This window comes from Rhinoraja longicauda, chromosome 17, assembly GCF_053455715.1.
Source record: "Rhinoraja longicauda isolate Sanriku21f chromosome 17, sRhiLon1.1, whole genome shotgun sequence".
NCBI classification, from domain to species: Eukaryota; Metazoa; Chordata; class Chondrichthyes; order Rajiformes; family Arhynchobatidae; genus Rhinoraja; species Rhinoraja longicauda.
Window position 1 is genome coordinate 16035620 of NC_135969.1, and position 14656 is coordinate 16050275.

Sequence of the window (14656 nt, forward strand, 5' to 3'; positions counted from 1 at the left end):
AATGCAGGAAGGATGTGGGGACTTTGGAGAGAGTGCAGGTGAGGTTTACCAGAATGCTGCCTGGATTAGAGGGTATTGGAGCTATAAGGAGAGATCGGATAGACTTGGATTGATCTCCCTGGAGCGTCGGAGGTCGAGGGAACACCTGGTAGACGTATATAAAATGACAAGAGGCGTAGAAAGGGTAGACAGTCAGAGTCTTTTTTTTCCCAGTGTGGAAATATCAAAGACTAGAGGGCATAGCTTTAAGGTGAGAGGGGCAATGTTTAAGGGAGATGTGCCGGGCAAGGTTTTTACACAGAGAGTAGTGAGTGCCTGGAAGGCACTGCCTGGGATGGTGGTGAAGGCAGATGCAATAGTGGTGTTTAAGAGGGTTTTAGGTAGACATGTGGATAAGCAGGGAGTGGAGGGATGTAGATCACGTGCAGGCAGAGGGGATCAGTTTAACCCGGCATGATATTCAGGATGGGCATTGTGGGCCGAAGGGCCTGTTCCTGTGCTGTTCTGTTCTATGTTCCATGTTCCATGGATTACCTGAAAAGATTGATTCATTCATTTATAGGCAATCAAACATTCATATTGCGTCTCGTAGACTAATGAGTCATTTTGACCACCTTCAATATTGTTGGTGACAGGTGTGAAAATGTGCATTCTCTCCTCTGCTGTTCAGATTTTTAATGATAAATCTGCATTTACTGGTGCAAGACCTGCCTGATAGCAAATGTTGAATGAAATGCTTTGGCGCGCTCAATAACCATTCCATTGCTGGCATACCCTTCACAACTCTCCAGTCACAGCAATTAAAGAATGCAGAGAAAACATCTCACGTTAACTTAAAGTACTGTGTGCCAATGTATCTCCTTCAGTGTATGTGTTAATGACTGTGTGTGTGTGTGTGTGTGTTAATGTCTGCTTGTGTGTATATGTATGTTAATATCTGCTCTTTGTGTATCTGTGCATGCGTGTGTGTGTGTTTCTTTCTATGTATTAATATCTGGGTGTGTGATGTATGTGTATGTAACAGGGAGAAAAATCTAATATGGGCATGAGGGCATTTTTTCCACACAGAGGGTGGTGGACACATGGGACAAGCTGCCAGAGGAGGTGGTTGAGGCAGGTACTATAACAATATTTAAAAGACCTTTAGACAGGTACATGGATAGGAAATATTTAGAGGGATATGGGTCAAACGCGGGCAGGTTGGAGTAGCGTAGATTGTGCATCTTAGTTGGCATGAACGTGTTGGGCCGAAAGTCCCGTTTCTGTGCTGTATGACTCGACGACTCTGTGTTTGTGTGTATGTGTTAACATCTGCTTTGTGTGTGTGTATGTGTGTTTGTATACATGCACGTGCGTGTGTTTAATTTAGTCTAGAGATACAGCATGGAAACAGATCCTTTGTCCACCAAGTCTGTGTCGACCATCGATCACCTGTACACTATTTCTATGTTATCCACTTTTGCATCCTACACCCTAGGGGGAATTTGCAGAAGTCAATTATCTGCAAACCCACATGTCTTTGGAATATGGAGGGAAACCAGAGCACCCGGAGAAAGCCACACAATCCCAGGGAAAACATACAAACTTTGCACAGACAACACCCTTATGTGTGTGTGTGCGCATGTGTGTGTGTGTGCATGTGTCTGTTTGTGTGTGTGTGTGTGCGTGTGGTGGGACAGGGAGGGGATTAGTGCATGCATATGCTTATACCCACAGTTCAGAACTGCCACCTGCTTAATATTTTGATTCGAGTTTGCACTCTGAAGGTTCAGACACATTGGCATCTTATGCGACTCCGGTGATAAGTGGCCGCACTGGCTTCAACACTAATTGATATTTGAATGCTCTGTCTGACTTTTCTCCACAACCACATGATTTAAGACATGAAGTCATTACCCCTAGCTCCAGAGCACCAACGTTGCATTAATCAGTGTGAATAAGTCAGTGATCAGTGAGATTACATTCATGCACCGTGAGAGCAGGCCCTGCCTCTTTATTTGCTGAATTTAATTTGAGGTGGAGAAAATGAAAAGCCTCTTTTATAAAGACGATTTAATATTTCCTTTGCTTCCCACTCAGATCGCTGTGTCTACCAAACTACCAAACGGCAACTGAAGCCAAGATCTGTTTTGAGGCACAGGTAGAGTTGTTCTCCAGCAGCTTCTGAAAAGCCTGCAGTGAGGACGCAATGCTGGTTGAACAATATCCCATTTAAAAGGCACTTGGTCAGGTACATGGATAGGAAAGGGTTAGAGGCACATGGGCCAAATATGGATAAATGGGATGAGCTTAGATGGGGCATCTTGGTTGGCATGAACGAGTTGGGCCGAAAGGCCTGTTTCCCTGCTGTATATTTCTGTAAAGTTATGACTCCATATTTTATGTTTTCAAGAGAGAGTTATATTTAGCTCCTTGGGCTAAGGGAATCAAATGATTTGGGGATAAAGCCGGAACGGGGTACTGATTTTGGACGATCGGCCATGAACATATTGAATGGCGGTGCTGGCTCGAAGGGCCGAATGGCCTACTCCTGCAACTATTTTTCCATGTTTCAATGCAAAGAGTCACTGACATCAGCTCTGAAGGACCTAGTTCTCATTTTGGGATCAGTTTAGTTTAGCAACACAGCAATGGACACAGGGTATTTGGGCCACTGAGTCTACGTGGACCAACGATCACCAAAGATGCATGGATAGAGTCTGTCATACAGCATTGAAACATGTCTTTTGGCCCAACTTGTCCACATCGTCCAAAATGTCAGATCTACACCAGTCCCACTTGCCTGCGTTTGGCCCATCCAAACCTGTCCTATCCACATACCTGCCTAATTATTCCTTAAAAGTTGCGTGAATCCCTGCCTTAACTACCTCCTCTGGCAGCTTGTTTCATACACCCACCACCCTTTGTGTGAATGAGTTGCCTCTCAGGTTCCTATTAAATCATTACCCCTTCACCTTGAACCTATGTCCTCTGGTTCTTGATTCCTGATAGGAAAGGTTTAGAGGGATATGCATCAAATGTGGGCAAGTGGAACTAGCTTAGATGGGGCATCTTGGTCAGCATAGGCGAGTTGGGCTGAAGGACCTGTTTCCGGTCTGTATGACTCTCTGACTCTATGATAGTTAAACACGCTTGACTTGATGTCTGCCCTGTGATGAGTTAATGCCAATGACCATTGGATTATCATTGGTGCCAGTTTCAAGAGGTAACTGACCTTTTGTTAACAAGCTGGATATGCAATAAGGAACACACTTCCATTATACTCAAGCCTGGAGCCAAACTCGCACCCAGGGTAGGAGTCACATCGTGGGCCTGAAGGAGTTAACTGGCTCCGGTTTCTTTTGTCCTTTGCTCATGTATCAGCTGTGGCATTTGAATGGAAAGAGTTGATTCCTGCCCCATTTACACGGCCTTTTGTTCCACAGGAGGCCTGTTTGCAAAGCAAATGTTCCTCAGTGGCCATGGCTTGGCTTTGCTGTTTCGCATCGAGCTGGGCCGAGACCCAAGTAATCCACTGGACTCCCGGCAGCTTGGCATCGGAGTACCTTGGCAAGCTGGGATGTAGATAATCTACAGGGCCTTGTTGGGAGGATGAACATTGTTTGCAACCAAGACTAAAGCAGAATGCTGGGCATGTGGAAAGGGAGCCAGAGGAACAGAGGGAGTGAGAACTATGGCTGCCTTACCCACCAAGAGCAGGAGTTGGTGCTGTCGACTTATTAAATCGCAGACATATTCCACAGCAATGCAAAATTATGCCACCTTAAAAGAATAGCTTTGTCATTGTGCAGGGACTCGCAAGTTCTCCCCAAGAACATTAGGGTGCTGCCTTACAGCGCCAAAGACCCGGGTTCAATTCCGACTACGGAGTTTGTACCTTCTCCCTGTGATTGCGTTCATTTTCTCCGGGTGCTCTGGTTTCCTCCCACATTCCAAAGACGTGCGAGTTTGTAGGTTAATTGACTGCGGTAAATGATGGTAATGTTTCACAGTCTCTGAATGTGACGTTTTGGATGGGGATCCTTCTTCGGCCTAAGAAGATAGGTAGAAGGGCCAGTTTCCATGCTGTATGGCTATGAAACGGTATATCTCCCTGTTTTTCAGTGCAATTAAAGGGAAGGATATTAAGGAGCATGGGTCGCTGATATTAAATAGATAGCCGTTGATAGAACCAGTAAGGAATGATCTCTAAATTAAACTAAATATCTGTGCCGAACATGATGGCAAGTTAAATTAATCTCCTCTGCCTGCACACGATCAATATCCCTCCATTCCCTACATATCCACGAGCCAATCTTTAGTTTAGTTTAGAGATACAGAATGGAGAAAGGCTCATCGGCCCACTTGAGTCCGCTCCGACCTGAGATCACCTGTACACTAGTTCTATGTTATCCCCATTTAGCCAATTAACCTACAAACCTGCACGTCTTGGAGTGTGGGAGGAAACCGGAGCACCCGGAGAAAACCCATGGGGTCACAGGGAGAATGTACAAACTCCGCACAGACAGTACCCGTCGTCAGGATCGAACCCGGGTCTCTGGCGCTGTAAAGCAGCAACTCTACTGCTGTGCCACCGTGCCAACTAAAAGCCTCTTCAAAGCCACTATTGTATCTACCTCCACCACTCTCAGTGTAAAGAAAACTTGCCCTGCACTGCTATTGAGCATAGTTCTACAGAAATACAGAGCTATAGAACAGCCCAGGGCAAAGGAACAGAGAAGGTTTACTAAAAGTGATTATGTAACCTTGTTAGGAAAATATGTTGCAATTTATTTTCTCTCCCACATTAACAAATCATTGAAAGTGAAGCAGTCAGCAGGTTTTCACTTTTGATTGGAACTCCCAGCTACTTCAAGCAGAGCTGTGACATTTGTTTAAGCCCAACTGCTCTTTGCATTGACCTGTTGAATGCCGCTGGCGATGTGTCAGCTGCCTGTGTCAGTTCACGGTTTGCTGATTGCCCTAGCCAAACAACCTTCCCCCTTTTCTCTTGGCATTCCTCCCTCTCGGCAGCCTTCTCCCCTTTCTCCCTTTCCACCCACCGTGCTTGCTGCCATGACACTTATTCTCAAGCCAACCTGATGAAAGTGCGCACCGCCAGACTCACGACCGGCTTCTTCCCCTCCGTTATCAGGGATCTTCCACAAGCTAGGGCATTGAGAACATTGGACTTACTCAGGCAGCACGGTGGCGCAGCGGTAGACTTGCTGTCTTGCAGCACCAGAGACCCAGGTTGGATCCTGACTACGGGTGCTGCCTGTACGGAGTTTGCACCTTCTCCTTGTGACCGCATGGGTTTTCTCCTGGTGTTCCGGTTTCCTCCCACACTTCAAAAATATGCAGCTTTGTAGGTTAATTTGGCTTCTGTAAATTGTAAATTATCCCCAGTGTTTGGGTATAGTGTACAGGGGTCGTTGGTCAGCTCGGACTCGGTGGGCTAAAGGGCCTGTTTCAGCACTGTATCTCTCAACTAAACTAAACTAACTAAACTAGAGATGCAGCGTGGAAACATGCTCTTGGGCCAAACGAGTTTATGGCAATCAACGATCATCCATATACTAGTTTATCTAGAAGGTAAAGATTTCATAGGAATTTGAGGAGCAACTTTTTACTCAGAGAGTGATGGGTATATGGAACGAGCTGGCAGAGGAGGTAGTTGAGGCAGGTATTGTGACAACATTTTATTTAGTTTAGTGAAACAGTGTGGAAACAGGCCCTTCAGCCCAATGGATCCGTGCTGACCAACGGTCACCCCTTACACTAGTTCTATTCCACACACTAGAGACAATTTACAGAAACCAATTAATCTACAAACCTGCACGTCTTTGGAGTGTGGGAAGAAACCAGAGCACCCGAAGAAAACCCATGTGGTCAGATGGAGAATGTACTAACTCCGTACAGACAGAACACTTTATCAGGTTGAACCTGGGTCTCTGGCGCAACTCTACTGCTGCGCCACCGTGCTGTTCAGGTACCAACTAAGGCAGGCTGGTAAAGTCTTCTCTGGTAAAGAAGGCGCATGCTTTGCTTGCCTTCATCGGTCGGGGCAGTGTGTTTTCAGAGACACTGGAAACTGCAGATGCAGTGATCGTAATCAAAGTGCAAGGTACTGGAGGAACTGAGCAGGAAAATAGCTGCAGATGCTGGTGCAAATCGAAGGTATCACAAAATGCTGGACTGAAGAAGGCTCTCGACCCGAAACGTCACCCATTCCTTCTCTCCAGAGATGCTGCCTGACCCGCTGAGTTACTCCAGCATTTTGTGATACCTTCGGAGGAACTGAGCAGGTCAAGAGGCATCTGTGGAGGAAATATATAGATTGTAGCGACCATAGAGAATGGTCCAGGTCGTCGAACCCTCGGATTGGCCAGCGAGGTCGCGTGTGAACGCGACCATGGGGATTGGTCCAGGGAGCGACATCGCTGATTGGCCAGCGATGTCATGTGCGCGTTTGGCGCCCGAAATAGTTAATTCGGCGAAGTCTTCGAAGAAGACAGTAAGTTTTTGATGGTTGTCCTTTACCTTGTTGTTTAACTCTGTATTCGAATATTGCGGCTGCAATAAACTTCTTCTACAACCAACAAGTTTCCGGACTCGCCATATTGGTGACCCCGACGTGATCTGGACGATCACCGACTATGCAGGGACCCGACGCCTCGTCGGCGATGGCCGCGCCGGGCACACCGGAGTCAAGCGCGGTAAGCGTTCACCTTCCGTGGTTTTGGACGCACGCACCGCAATCTTGGTTTATACACACCGAAGCTCAATTTCATATAAAGAAGATATCGGACGACTCCACGAGGTATTACTACCTCGTCAGCGCTCTATCATCGGAGACGACCACGCGCGTGATGCGGTTCATCGTTAATCCACCTGCGGAAAGCAAGTACGAGGCCCTGAAGAAAGTATTACTGCGAATCTTCGGGTTTAATAAGCATGGTGGTGCGGCAAGGCTTCTGCACCTACCGGATCTTGGAGACCGACTGCCTTCCGTCCTCATGTCCGAAATGATGATGCTAGCCGGTGAGCATACGGATTGCCCTATGTTCGAACAGGCATTCCGCGAGAAGCTTCCTGAGGATGTCCGACTGCTGCTCACGGATTGTTCTTTTAAGGACCCCGAAGCATATGCAGCGAAAGCGGACGCGCTCATAGCGGCTAAAAACAAGGCAAAGGACCAGGCAAGCGGTTCGATCAACAAGGTCTCGACATCAGTGACCACGCCACAGCGACGGCAAGATGGCGCCACGTCTCCCGCCAATTCTCCGAAAGCCCGCCAAAAAGATCCGCACAAGCACGGCGTGGTCCATCACATCCGCACCGAAGGCCCTCCCGTTTTCGCTCGGGCCAGGAGGCTACCGCCAGACAAACTGGTGGTGGCACGGGCAGAGTTCAGGAAGATGGAGGAAATGGGAATTGTTCGTCAGTCTGACAGCCCGTGGGCCTCGCCGTTACATATGGTCTCCAAGGCATCTGGGGGGTGGAGACCATGTGGCGATTATCGGCGTCTCAATGCTGTCACCACGGCTGATCGCTACCCCATACCGCACCTACAGGACTTTTCATCTGGGCTGGAAGGAGCGGTGGTGTTCTCCAAAATCGATTTGGTGCGAGGATACCACCAGATCCCGGTGCGACCGGAGGACATACAGAAAACTGCAACGATTACTCCGTTCGGGTTGTTTGAATGGTTGCGTATGCCTTTCGGTTTAAAGAACGCGGCACAGGCTTTCCAACGACTGATGGACCGCGTGGGCCGGGATTTACCCTTTTTGTTTATTTATTTAGACGACATCCTGGTTGCCAGCACCTCAGTACAGGAACACCAGGCCCACTTGCGGACCGTGTTCCAGCGGCTCCAAGACCACGGGCTCATAATCCAACCCTCCAAATGTCAATTCGGCCTTCCTGCTCTTGATTTTCTAGGGCACAGAATTACCCCTGCCGGCGCCTCCCCTTTGCCCGAAAAGGTGGAGGCTATCCGGGCATTTCCTAGGCCCACTACAGTAAAAGGGCTACAGGAGTTCGTAGGCATGGTTAATTTCTACCATAGGTTCGTCCCAGCAGCTGCGCGAGTCATGCGCCCGCTTTTCCAATGCCTTGCAGGGAATCCGGTAGAGTTGATATGGTCCCCGACCGCAGAGTCGGCTTTTACAGCAGCTAAGGCAGCTTTGGCATACGCCACCATGTTGGTCCACCCGAGCCCCTCCGCCCCCACGGCCCTGACGGTTGACGCCTCTGACGTGGCGGTGGGCGGGGTTCTGGAGCAGCAGGTCGGTGGCCGTTGGCAGCCTTTGGCGTTTTTCAGCCGGCAACTAAATTCGGCTGAGCTGAAGTATAGCGCATTTGACCGAGAGCTTTTGGCCCTCTATTTAGCTGTTCGTCATTTCAGGTACTTCCTCGAGGGCCGCCCATTTGTGGCCTTTACGGACCATAAACCATTAACATTTGCTTTTGTCAAATTGTCTGACCCATGGTCGGCCCGCCAGCAGCGGCACCTGACTGCTATCTCCGAATTCACCACCGATGTCCGTCATGTCGCGGGTAAGCTTAATGCCGTTGCTGACGCCCTGTCTAGACCTGCTTTTCCCCCTATTTCGGCGGTGGACTGCGAAGTGGATCCCCAAGAGCTTGCAGAGGCACAGCTTCTAGCGGATACCGCTTCGGCATACCAGTCCACCACTTCGGGATTGAAGTTGGCCCAGGTAGCTTGTGGGTCAGAAGGCACAAAAGTCTGGTGCGATGTTTCTCTCCCCCGTCCCAGGCCGGTAGTACCGCCCTCCCTTCAGCGCCGGGTTTTCGATGCCATTCATGGGCTGGCGCACCCGTCCATCCGCTCCACCTCTGCTTTGGTAGCAGCTCGGTTTGTCTGGCATGGCCTACGGAAACAGGTAGCGGGTTGGGCGCGTGCCTGCATTCCCTGTCAGACCGCTAAAGTCCAGCGCCATGTCCAGCCCCCCGTACAGGATTTCGAGGTCCCGGCTGTTCGTTTTTTCCACATCCACGTGGATTTGGTCGGACTTTGCCTTCCTCCCGGGGCTACACCCACCTCCTCATGGTGGTGGATCGGTTCACCCGGTGGCCAGAGGCTTTCCCATTGTCTGATATTTCGTCAGCGTCTTGTGCTAGGACTTTGGCCCTTCATTGGGTAGCTCGTTTCGGGGTCCCGGCAGTTATTACCACTGACAGAGGCCCACAATTCACTTCGTCCCTCTGGGCCGCGCTCGCAGAACTGTACGGGTCCAAGTTACAACCCACGACTGCATATCACCCCCAGGCAAATGGACTCGTAGAAAGGTTCCACCGCCAACTTAAGGCGTCCCTCAGTGCAAGGCTTGAAGGCCCGGACTGGGTAGACCAGCTCCCTTGGGTTCTTTTGGGCATCCGGACTGCTCCTAAGCTAGATCTCGGTGCGTCGTCCGCAGAGCTAGTATATGGCTCGACACTTCGAGTACCCGGAGATCTGTTTCCGGACCCTTCAGACCAGCTGCCTACAGTCCCATCAGTGTTAGCATCTCTCCGGGAACGGGTGGGCTCCCTGGCTCCAGTTCCGACTTCACGTCATGGGTGTCCCATGGTACATGAACCGCCTTCCCTGAAGGACTGTGAGTTCATTTTTCTGCGAAAAGATTCCCATCGCGCCCCGTTGCAGAGGGTCTATCAAGGGCCGTTCCGGGTTTTGCGTAAGGGAACAGCTACCTTCACCTTAGACATGTGCGGCAAGAGTGAGCTCGTCTCGGTGTCCCGGCTCAAACCTGCACATTTGGATCCGGATCAACCAGTCCTGGTCGGTCAAACCCCTAGGAGAGGCCGACCTCCGTTAGTTCCGCTCAGTCCAGGACCCCCCGTTCCGACAGTTCCTCCAGGACCCCCCGTTCCGGCAGTTCCTCCAGGACCCCCCGTTCCGGTAGTTCCTCCAGGACCTCCCGTTCCGGCTGTTCCGCCAAGTCCGGAACCCCCGGCTCCTGTGGTTCAGGCTGTCCCTCTCCGTACTCGTTATGGTCGCGAAATCCGGCTCCCTGCTAGGTTCCGCACCTCGGGTTCTGGGGGGGTCATGTAGCGACCATAGAGAATGGTCCAGGTCGTCGAACCCTCGGATTGGCCAGCGAGGTCACGTGTGAACGCGACCATGGGGATTGGTCCAGGGAGCGACATCGCTGATTGGCCAGCGATGACATGTGCGCTTTTGGCGCCCGAAATAGACAGTTCGGCGAAGTCTTCGAAGAAGACAGTAAGTTTTTGATGGTTGTCCTTTACCTTGTTGTTTAACTCTGTATTCGAATATTGCGGCTGCAATAAACTTCTTCTACAACCAACAAGTTTCCGGACTCGCCATAAGATCACATTTCAGGTCATGACCCTCCACTGGTGTGCTTTCCCCCTGATCCCTATTGATTTCAGATTTAGCGAGGATTCTCGATGCCACAGTCAAATGTCACCTTATCATTAAGAGCAGTCACTCTCACCTCACGTCTGGAACTTTGCTCCATGCTTTATAAAGAGACCAGGACAAACAACGTTTCGGGTCAGACTGAATAGTTAAAGCCTAGAGTGAATGTGGAGGATGTTTCCACTAGTGGGAGAGTCTTGGACCAGAGGCCATAGTATCAGAATAAAAGGATATATCTTTAGTCAGAGGGTGGTGAATCTGTGGAATTCATTGCCACAGACAGATGTAGTGGCCAAGTCTATTGATATTTTTAAGGCGGAGATTGATAGATTAGTACGGGTGTCAGGGGTTACAGGGAGAAGGCAGGAGAATGGGATTGAGAGGGAAAGATAGATCAGCCATGATTGAATGGCTGGGTAGGCTTGATGGGCTGAATGGCCTAATTCTGCTTCTGGAACTTATGAACTAACGGAGGTCGGTCAAACCCCTAGGAGAGGCCGACCTCCGTTAGTTCCGCCCAGTCCAGAAACCCCCGTTCCGACGGTTCCTCCAGGACCCCCCGTTTCGGCAGTTCCTCCAGGACCCCCCGTGCCGGTAGTTCCTCCAGAACCTCTCGTTCCGGCTGTTCCTCCAAGTCCGGAACCTCCGGCTCCTGTGGTTCAGGCTGTCCCTCTCCGTACAGTGAAGAAAGCCAATGGAATGTTGGCCTTCGTAACAAGAGGAGTTGAGTATAGGAGCAAAGAGGTCCTTCTACAGTTGTACCGGGCCCTGGTGAGACCGCACCTGGAGTACTGTGTGCAGTTTTGGTCTCCAAATTTGAGGAAGGATATTCTTGCTATGGAGGGCGTGCAGCGTAGGTTCACTAGGTTAATTCCCGGAATGGCGGGACTGTCGTATGTTGAAAGGCTGGAGCGATTGGGCTTGTATACACTGGAATTTAGAAGGATGAGGGGGGATCTTATTGAAACATATAAGATAATTAGGGGATTGGACACATTAGGGGCAGATAACATGTTCCCAATGTTGGGGGAGTCCAGAACAAGGGGCCACAGTTTGAGAATAAGGGGTAGGCCATTTAGAACGGAGATGAGGAAGAACTTTTTCAGTCAGAGGGTGGTGAAGGTGTGGAATTCTCTGCCTCAGAAGGCAGTGGAGGCCAGTTCGTTGGATGCTTTCAAGAGAGAGCTGGATAGAGCTCTTAAGGATAGCGGAGTGAGGGGGTATGGGGAGAAGGCAGGAACGGGGTACTGATTGAGAGTGATCAGCCATGATCGCATTGAATGGCGGTGCTGGCTCGAAGGGCTGAATGGCCTACTCCTGCACCTATTGTCTATTGTCTATTGTCTACTCGTTATGGTCGCGAAATCCGGCTCCCAGCTAGGTTCCGCACCTCGGGTTCTGGGGGGGGTCATGTAGCGACCATAGAGAATGGTCCAGGTCGTCGAACCCTCGGATTGGCCAGCGAGGTCACGTGGGAACGCGACCATGGGGATTGGTCCAGGGAACGACATCGCTGATTGGCCAGCGATGTCAGGTGCGCGTTTGGCGCCCGTTTTAGTCAGTTCGGCGAAGTCTTCAAGGAAGACAGTAAGTTTGTATTGGTTGTCCTGTACCTTGTTGTTTAACTCTGTATTCGTGTATTGCGGCTGCAATAAACTTCGTCTACAACCAACAAGTTTCGGACTCGCCATAGTCTGTCCATTTCCCCCCACAAATGCTGCCTTGGAACCAAGGGACCTCCTAAGAAAAAAAATCGTTGTAATGTAGGAGACTGCTCTAAACCCAATGAAAGTACTTTGGACATTTCAATACCATAACAATATCCTCTATAAATACAAACACTGATTGTGTGGCAAACTTGCAGCCTTGCTCCAAAAACAGCATTTTGTATCTGTGTAAGTACCTGCTAAAATTAGTGCCCTACATGAGCAGAACCTGTAATCTACTCTTAATCCTTCTGTAAGGTGTGACATAGGATTGAGAAGTCAACAAGAGTTCAGTTTCACACACCATGGGCTCCTCATTGCAGACTTTATGATGGTAAAATGGTTTTGTAAGCACACAACAGACTATGAAAATAACTTTCCTGCCACCTAACTCCACCCATTCCTTTTCTCCAGAGATGCTGCCTTTCCCGCTGAGTTAATCATAGCATTTTGTTTCTACCTAACTCCTTTTGCTCTCCCTGTCTTAGTTTAGTTTATACAGCATGGAAACAGGCCCTTCGGCCCACCGAGTCCATACCGACCATCGATTACCCATTCACACTAGTTCTGCGTTATCCCACTTTTTCATCCACTCCCTGCACTCTAGAGGCAATTTACAGAGGCCAATTAACCTACAATCCTAGAAAGACTCAGTGGGTCAGGCAGCATCTCTGGAGAAAAAGGATGGGTGACGTTTCGGGTCGGGACCCTTCTTCAGACAAACTTCTCCCTGGAAATCTGCACGTCTTTGGGATGTGGGCGTGAACCGAAGCACCTCCATGCCGTCGAGAGAGAACGTGCAAACTCCACACACAGACAGCACCCAAGGTCAGGATTGAACCCTGGTTTCTGGCACGCCGAGGCAGCAGCTCTACCCACTGCGCCACTGTACCGCCCTTGCATCCCCCAATGTAAAAGATTTGCCAAATATTTTTGCACTGATGGTGGCCCCTAGAATCTATTTTAGATAGGGTGGCGCAGCGGTAGAGTTGCTGCCTTGCAGCGAATGCAGCACCGGAGACCCGGGTTCGATCCCGACTATGGGTGCTGTCTGTACGGAGTTTGTACTTTCTCCCCGTGACCTGCATGGGTTTTCTCCGAGATCTTCGGTTTCCTCCCACACTCCAAAGGCATACAGGTTTGTAAGTTAATTGGCTTGGGTAAATTAAAAAATTGTCCCTAGTTTGTGTAGGATAGTGTTAATATGCGGGGATCGCTGGTCGGCGCGGACCCGGTGGGCCGAAGGGCCTGTTTCCGCACTGTATCTCTAAACTAAACTAAACTATTAAATTTATGATCACTTACGTTGTTTATGTAGTTGTGATAATAGTTCCAAAACACACCGACTTTGGAGTCAATCAGTCACGATAAAAATTAAACCATTTTGTTATTCTCGAATGTGATGAATTTTTCCATGGTCTGCTTCCAGCTACTCACTCACACACAGACACAGAGTGGAGCTTAGATTTGGATAAATAACTTTGATATTTGCAAGGCTATCCAAAGGGTGCAAGTAGCTCAGTTATTGGCTTCTTGAATTTTACAGCAGATAATTCGGTTTGCCGAAATTATTAGTTACTCACCCAAGTATTTGAGACACAATCGAAAGCTGATTCAGAATTTCATCAATAATTTAGCTCTGGTAATGCCAGCTGGAGCCAGGATTGACTCGTTGTCGAATTATTGAGGTAAACAAGCATAATCTCAAAGTTACTACTGACAGTCTAACATAATCTGGTGGTCAGTTTGTTAACACAACTCTTGGGCAAAATTATGACCGATCATTGTTTAACGTTGTTTATTTCAAAAGGACTAGAATATAAAAACAGGGATGTAATGCTGAGGCTTTAAAACGCACTGGTCAGACCGCATTTGGAGTATTGAGAGCAGTTTTGAGCCCCATATCTGAGGAAGGTTGTGCTGGTCTTGGAAAGGATGCAGAGGAGATATATGAGAAGATCCCGGGGATGATTAAGTTAAGTTAATGAGCGTTTGGCAGCACAGGGCCTGTACTCACTGGAGTTTAGAAGGATGATGGGGTACCTCATTGAAACTTACCGAATAGTGAAAGGCCTGGATAGAGTGGATGCGGAGAGGATGTGTGAGAATCCAGGACCATAGTCTTAGAATAAAAGGATGTACCTTTAGAGAGACAATGGGGAGGAATCTCTTTAGTCAGAGGGTGGTGAATCTGTGGAATAAATTGTCACAGAAGGCTGTGGAGGCCAAGTCGATGTGTATTTTTAAGGTGCAGATTGACAGGTTCTTGTTTCGTTAGGGTGTCAGGGGTTATGGGGAGAAGGCAGGAGAATGGGGTTGAGAGGGGAAGATAGATCAGCCATGATTGAATGGGGGAGTCGACTCAATAGGCCGAATGGCCTAATCCTGTCCCTATGACTTATGAACATAAAACTGGTGGGCACCATATCCCTCAAAACCTTTCCTATCCACGGAACTGTCTAAATGTCTTTTAAAAGTTGCTACAGTCCTTGCCTCATCTACCTCCTCTGGCAGATAGACACAAAATGCTGGAGTAACTCAGCGGGTCAGGCAGCATCTC